Genomic DNA, 8,524 nt, shown 5'->3' on the forward strand with positions numbered 1-8,524 from the left:
GTCCGACTCTCCTTCTCATATAGAAAACCGTTACAAAAACTTAATGTAGGTATTTTGTAACAGGCCCCCAATGTCCAATGTAGGTCCCGTGTAACAGGCCCTTAATTTTTATTTATTTTATTTTTTATTTTACCTTTATTTAACCAGGCAAGTCAGTTAAGAACAAATTCTTATTTTCAATGACGGCCTGGGAACAGTGGGTTAACTGCCTGTTCAGGGGCAGAACGACAGATTTGTACCTTGCCAGCTCGGGGGTTTGAACTCACAACCTTCCGGTTACTAGCCCAACGCTCTAACCACTAGGCTACCCTGCCGCCCTGCAGCCCAATGCTCCATGTAGGTATTGTTTAACAGGCCCTTAATGCTCAATGTAGGTATTTTGTAACAGGACCCTAATGCTCAATGTAGGTACTGTGTAACCGGCCCTTAATGCTCAATGTAGGTACTGTGTAACATGCCCACAATGCTCAATGTAGGAACTGTGTAACATGCCCCTAATGTTCAATGTAGGTATTTTGTAAAATGCCCCTGATGCTCAATGTAGGTACTGTGTAGCAGGCCAATTGTTAGACAAAGGAGAAGTGGGGTTCGACTAAGATGTCACTACAGAGTTAATAATTATAACAATTGAAATGCTAATCCTTTACACATGAATGCTCAGTCATTCGGGAACAATTGCAATCAATATATATATTCATGCTCAGTGTGTCGTCTTGATCGCTGGTGAAAAGTCTTTATTTTGTAGAATTGTCCGTCTCTCTCCCTCTCTCTCTCTGTCTTGGTTAGAGGGGACAGTTCAAAGTGACATTCGTTATAGGATGGATGTTTCGGCGGTTGTCGTTCTTCCCGTTCAATGATACCGAATTCCTAGCTGCAGACTAGTAATCAATATCAAAGACTTGTTCTTATTCTGTCGGTATCGATAGTCTAAGAGTTTAACCACATGGTATGGTTAAAAGATTCAGCAATGGTCTACAACCTTTGTTCCCCTCCTAATGGAGAAAAACATGGTCTGGTGATTATTTCTCAAAGTTTCAAAAAGTCCTTACGGCGAAAGCATACCATGCGATTATCTGAGGACAGCGCCCCGCTAACAAAAGCATGCAAACATTTTCCAGCCAAGTATAGGAGTCACGAAAGTCTGAAATAGTGATAAAACTAATCACTTACCTTTGATGATCTTCATATGGTTGCACTAACAAGACTCCTTGTTACACAATAAACATTTGTTTTGTTCGATAAAGTCCCTCTTTATGTCCCAAAAACTATGTTTTGTTGGCGCGTTTTGTTCAGTAATCCACTGGCTAAAGGGCGGTCAAAACATGCAGATGAATACATCCCAATAGTACCAGTACAGTTTGTCGAAACATGTCAAACGATGTTTATAATTAATCCTCAGGTTGTCTACTGTCTAAATAATCAATAATATTTCAACCAGAAAATAGCGTTTTCAATATAAAGGAAAAACAACGATCAGTCATGCGCGCAAGCAGCTCTGCATTCTTCCCCTGTCCTCTGACCAAAAGGTATTTTTACTCTTAATTTTTCAAAATACAAGCCTGAAAGCATGTCTAAAGACTGTTGACATCTAGTGGAAGCCATAGGAACTGCAATCTAGGTCCTAACCCATAGCATAGTCAGTAGGCGTTCAATGGAAAACAACTCACATCAAAAATATCCCACTTCCTGGATGGACTTTCCTCTGGTTTTCACCTGCCATATCAGTTCTGTTAAACTCACAGACTTTATTTTAACAGTTTTCGAAACTTCAGAATGTTTTCTATCCAATACTACCGTGCATATAGATATCCTAGCTTCTGGGCCTGAGTTTCCTCTGGGCCTGAGTTTACTTTGGGCACGTTTGTCATCCAAACTTCAAAATACTGTCCCCTACACAAGATAGGTTTTAAATACATGTTTTTATGATTTCATCATACAGTGTAAATTACTTTTTAAACACCAACAATTTCTCATTAAATAAAGGATTGTTGGAGTTCCTAATGAGAGAGGTGTGAACAAAGCAGTCTGTAGTCAGGCAGATCATTATGACAGGAAGGAATGTTGTTTTATTTGTTTCCTTTTCTCAGAAACCAATATGTCTGTCAACAGAGAGCACAGGGACAATGGAAGGGGGAAAGGGATGCTTTTGGCTCTTTCTTTTTGATTTCAGCACAAACATGCTCAGACATTGTTCGGTTTTCAGCTAATTAAGCTGTTTTAAAGAGAGCTGGTCTAACACTGACATCTTGGCAGGGAATCATGGAGTCAATGGGGCGAAACTGAAGGAGAGACATTTATGGGGTAGCTTTAGCCATTGTTTCCCCACAAGGATCTTTTCTACTTGACCGCCTCTGCTGCAGTGACCTGTACATGGAGAAGAATGCAAAGCCTAACCTCATCGTTCCCCACAAAAGGGACAATTGCAGAATAAGAATTTCACGGCGCTGTGCTGCAGCTCTTCTATGCCATGATTCCAGGGATATTTTGTCAGTTCTTCAGGGATTGTAATTCACTCTCTTTAGAGCAACACCATATAGCAAAACTCTGGGGCATTCTGCAACACAGATGGGCCATACTGGACATCATGGGTTAGGCCTGCCTTTTCCCTTGGGCTACATATGTATTGTTGTAAGAGTATTCAAATATTATCATAAACCTTTGTGCATTTCAAGACATTTAAAAGGTGATTGTTACAACAAAAACACTTCCTCTTCACAATGCAGTGTTAATAAAATCACTGGAGAGAGCATAGGATAAATATCTACTTCATAGCCAGCCTGCTGGCCACATGAATACTGTTATCTAACCACCGCTTAATGGAGTCTAAATGGAGTCTGGTCTATATATTGCATGTAAGTGTTTATGGAAGCCACTATCCATTCAAAATGTATAAAATAAAACTGTCCCAATAAAAGAAGAGGACCTGATCATTCAACTGACTGGGTAGCCAAGTGATTCCACACGTTTGTGACATTAGTAAATGTTTTAGTAAATGTTTAGTAAAGGCTCTCTTTTATTCCCCAGGTCGTTGCTGCAAATGAGAACGTGTTCTCAGTCAACTTACCTGGTAAAATAACGGATAAATACATTTAAAATGTAAATGTTGTAGTAAATGATTTAATAAATGATTTTGCAAATGTTTTAGTAAATGATTTAGTAAATGATTTAGAAAATGATTTAGTAAATGTTTTAGTAAATGATTTAGTAAATGTTGTAGTAAATGATTTAGCAAATGTTTTAGTAAATGATTTAGTAAATGATTTAGTAAATGATTTAGTAAATGTTTTAGTAAATGATTTAGTAAATGATTTAGTAAATGATTTAGTAAATGTTTTAGTAAATGATTTTGCAAATGTTTTAGTAAATGTTTTAGTAAATGTTTTAGTAAATGATTTAATAAATGATTTAGTAAATGTTTTATTAAATTATTTGCAAAATGTTTTAGTAAATGTTTTAGTAAATGATTTAGCAAAGTCTTCAAGAATAGAAAACAGTTGTTTCTGCCACCTGTTCCTCCTTTAATGAGTGTTTCTCAACCTCTTAGATTAAAAAGGTATGATGAATATGAAGGAATGGACTGCTTTGAGAATATCTACTGGTTAATCTGCAGCGGCTACAAGGCCCCCTTCTGTATCAGCTAGCTCTATTTGATACTTGTCCAACTTGTTTTGTTATACCAACCCAGGCTTGTCTCTAATAGCAATGCGGACCCTTCCCTCGGTCAGACGGCAATACTGATGTTGGGCTCAAGACTTCTTTCATCTGTAGTGGCCGTAACTCTTTCAATCATAATTCTAAGATTTAAAACAAAATGATCAACACCAACTGCTACTTTTCATCACTTTGCCAGTTTTGGTCTCTTTTGCAAGAGCCATGTGTTGTCATAATGTAACGCTGTTACACAAAGTGTTTAGTGTCGTTTCAGAAGAGCCAGCACAGGAACAACAAAGTGTTTAGTGTCGTTTCAGCAGAGCCAGCACATGAACAACAAAGTGTTTAGTGTCGTTTCAGCAGAGCCAGCACATGAACAACAAAGTGTTTAGTGTCGTTTCAGCAGAGCCAGCACATGAACAACAAAGTGTTTAGTGTCGTTTCAGAAGAGCCAGCACATGAACAACAAAGTGTTTAGTGTCGTTTCAGCAGAGCCAGCACAGGAACAACAAAGTGTTTAGTGTTGTTTCAGCAGAGCCAGCACATGAACAACAAAGTGTTTAGTGTCGTTTCAGCAGAGCCAGCACATGAACAACAAAGTGTTTAGTGTCGTTTCAGCAGAGCCAGCACATGAACAACAAAGTGTTTAGTGTCGTTTCAGCAGAGCCAGCACAGGAACAACAAAGTGTTTAGTGTCGTTTCAGCAGAGCCAGCACATGAACAACAAAGTGTTTAGTGTCATTTCAGCAGAGCCAGCACATGAACAACAAAGTGTTTAGTGTTGTTTCAGCAGAACCAGCACATGAACAACAAAGTGTTTAGTGTCGTTTTAGAAGAGCCAGCACAGGAACAACAAAGTGTTTAGTGTCGTTTCAGAAGAGCCAGCACAGCAACAGCAAAGTGTTTAGTGTCGTTTCAGCAGAACCAGCACATGAACAACAAAGTGTTTAGTGTCGTTTCAGAAGAGCCAGCACATGAACAACAAAGTGTTTAGTGTCGTTTCAGCAGAGCCAGCACATGAACAACAAAGTGTTTAGTGTCGTTTCAGAAGAGCCAGCACAGGAACAACAAAGTGTTTAGTGTCGTTTCAGCAGAGCCAGCACATGAACAACAAAGTGTTTAGTGTCGTTTCAGCAGAGCCAGCACATGAACAACAAAGTGTTTAGTGTCGTTTCAGCAGAGCCAGCACAGCAACAGCAAAGTGTTTAGTGTCGGTTCAGCAGAACCAGCACATGAACAACAAAGTGTTTAGTGTCGTTTCAGCAGAGCCAGCACAGGAACAAAAAAGTGTTTAGTGTCGTTTCAGCAGAGCCAGCACAAGCATTTCGCTAGACTCGCATTAACATCTGCTAACCATGTGTTTGTGACAAATACAATTTGATTTGATTTGAAGAACGAAGTGTTTAGTGTTATATATTTTAGTGTTTAATATTTTGTTCCTTGTAATAGTTTGGCTCTAAAAGTGTCCACACATTGCTTGTGCGTCTGTACCAGCATGTGTTTCTGGGATTGTTCTGGAAGGGGAAATGGCCAAACAGCAGGAAGCAGAAGATAAACAGGCAATTGGTGACTCATTAAAAAGGCAACAGTGGCCAACATTGTAGAGGGTGTAAGGACCCTTGTTTCAACTGGGCTATAAACTTTTTCTCCACCAGCTGGACCAAGCATCTGTCAACACGCGCGAGGAGAGATAATCTGCTACAAATGATATTGAAGAGCCGTGTTTAAAAAACCTGACGACTTACGTAACCGTGCTGATTGAGAGCCCAGGGAACGGTTTGAGCAATGACACAGCTTAATGTCACCAAGTTATGGCGCCGCGGCCGCTGTGCCGGGTGTCTGTTTATTCCACTCCTCTCTGGACGCTAACTGTGGCCAAACCAAGTCTTACCGTTGGACGCTGGATCTGGTTTCACAAAGAAAACCCTACAATGGACTGGGTGGCTGACTGGAAAGACAGGGTTTAGTTCTACTTTGGTTGGTCACACCCATTCTGAGAGAGAGTTACATTATAAAGGCTTTTCCAGTGGACCATGGTACATTGTATATAGAAGGCTATGCTATGGCATGTTTATCAATACAATACCTTCACCTAGAGCAGGACAATTCAACTCTGGTTCTGGAGGACCAAAACACTGGTTTTCATTCTTGCCTTTTAAACGTGGATTCAGGCCTGGGAAACCAGGTGAATTGAATAGCTCTAACCCTGCCCTGAAGTAAACTGTGAGGGGAAGACCCTATAGTCAATATAGTAAACTCCCCAACATCTAATAAGTTTATACCAGCATAATGTTAGCATAAATGAAGTTGTCTCACCTTCCCTGGGGTTTATAAGGACACTAATTGCAGTGCAGATAAAGGCATGATAAATAGATGAGATGGGACAACACCACATCTAGTTCCCTCCCAAAGGACAAATGTCTTCAACTTCAAAGTACTTGCATCGCAACAGAAGGCTCCTTTCATCTTGCTGCATCAGGGTATAACTCTGAGTTTAAGAAACTTTATGAGTCCCTCAACTCATTTTTTCTGGAATATGAAATGAGCATATGGCTGAGAACAGTGCAGGGCTACACAGTCAATTTCCCCCGATGTCACATTGGGACAGGGGTGACATTCATATTAATACTATCCCCTTGGCCCTGCGCTCTATTTTACTTGGAACGACACACAAGAGAGACATGGATTTTTCGGTACTGCCATGTTGCCTGACAAATCAAATTCAAATGTTGAGCGTAGATACCAGAGCGACAGAAGCTGGTTCTCAGTTGCCAAAGTTTGAGATGCTCACCATTCTCAAAGCAGCATTAAAAACCTGCTGTTTCATGCCTATGAATTACATTTTTTTTAAATGGCCCTGTTCTTGGGCAGAGTTGTGCCCACACTAGGCAGATGGGATACAATATGGCCTGTTCTTGGGCAGAGTTGTGCCCACACTAGGCAGATGGGATACAATATGGCCTGTTCTTGGGCAGAGTTGTGCCCACACTAGGCAGATGGGATACAATATGGCCTGTTCTTGGGTAGAGTTGTGCCCACACTAGGCAGATGGGATACAATATGGCCTGTTTTTGGGCAGAGTTGTGCCCACACTAGGCAGATGGGATACAATATGGCCTGTTTTTGGGCAGAGTTGTGCCCACACTAGGCAGATGGGATACAATATGGCCTGTTCTTGGGTAGAGTTGTGCCCACACTAGGCAGATGGGATACAATATGGCCTGTTTTTGGGCAGAGTTGTGCCCACACTAGGCAGATGGGATACAATATGGCCTGTTTTTGGGCAGAGTTGTGCCCACACTAGGCAGATGGGATACAATATGGCCTGTTCTTGGGTAGAGTTGTGCCCACACTAGGCAGATGGGATACAATATGGCCTGTTTTTGGGCAGAGTTGTGCCCACACTAGGCAGATGGGATACAATATGGCCTGTTCTTGGGTAGAGTTGTGCCCACACTAGGCAGATGGGATACAATATGGCCTCTTTTTGCCTGGACCGATGTGGTGCGTGTAATGCAGCCTAGTTTAATTTACACCATCCCAGTAGCTATGTTAAAAATATAACTTTTCTCTGTGCTTCTCCGAGCATGCATGGTGGATCTGCACCTTCACCCTCTGCCAACATCTGGAGCTGTGGGCACCTTCACCCTCTGCCAGCATCTGGAGCTGTGGGCACCTTCACCCTCTGCCAACATCTGGAGCTGTGGGCACCTTCACCCTCTGCCAACATCTAGAGCTATGGGCACCTTCACCCTCTGCCAACATCTAGAGCTGTGGGCACCTTCACCTTCTACCAACATCTAGAGCTGTGGAAACCTTTACCCTCTGCCAACATCTAGAGCTGTGGGCACCTTCACCCCCTGCCAACATCTGGAGATGTGGGAACCTTCACCCTCTGCCAACATCTGGAGATGTGGGAACCTTCACCCTCTGCCAACATCTGGAGTTGTGGGCACCTTCACCCTCTGCCAACATCTGGAGCTGTGGGCACCTTCACTCTCTGCAAACATCTGGAGCTGTGGGCACCTTCACTCTCTGCAAACATCTGGAGCTGTGGGCACCTTCACTCTCTGCAAACATCTGGAGCTGTGGGCACATTCACCCTCTGCTAACAAGCTAACTTCTCATTGGTGGTGAGCTGTGTTGCCAGATCAGCAGTGAGGCTCACACAGCACCTACTGTAGCAGTATCTCGTCAGGACAGGACATACCAACATGCTAACAAGTAGGGGTCTCTCTGGCTTAGGACAGCGGCTTGAGGGAAGAGGGTCCCCTATAGTTCAGAGGGGCCACACTCAGCTCTGGATGAACGTGTCCTGCTCAACACCCATCAAGTGTGACAGTCAGCATGCTCCACCCCTTGAGTAAGGCTTGAAGTGAAAGAGTGTCAATCATTCTGGCTGCTAAGGGGTCTGATGCAGTCTGGCTCAACATGGGCCTGTCATGGACGGATGGACAAGTGGATTTTCCCACCTCGTAGGGGGTCTGGCTGGGGCTGCCGGGGCAAGGCTAACACAGATAGCAGATTTAAGCAGTTCACTTTCAAGCAGGGGCTAAATGTGAACTTATCCTCTATGAATGGTACAGATGCTGAGAGAAAACGTTTTAAAGAATGGTCTGAAAGATACAGATAATAGGGAGAGAAAAGTTCCCACAAAGAATGTTATGAGAAATCTATTTCAGTTCTCTTAGAAATGTTTTGCACAAGGTAAAAATAATAATAGACTGTGGTTTTACACAGTGGCATACTAAGGATGTGGTTTTACACAGTGGCATACTAAGGATGTGGTTTTACACAGTGGCATACTAAGGATGTGGTTTAACACAGTGGCATACTAAGGATGTGGTTTTACACAGTGGCATACTAAGGATGT

Source organism: Oncorhynchus mykiss, chromosome 23 (assembly GCF_057628025.1).
Source record: "Oncorhynchus mykiss isolate SJ-2025 chromosome 23, ASM5762802v1, whole genome shotgun sequence".
Lineage (NCBI taxonomy): Eukaryota > Metazoa > Chordata > Actinopteri > Salmoniformes > Salmonidae > Oncorhynchus > Oncorhynchus mykiss.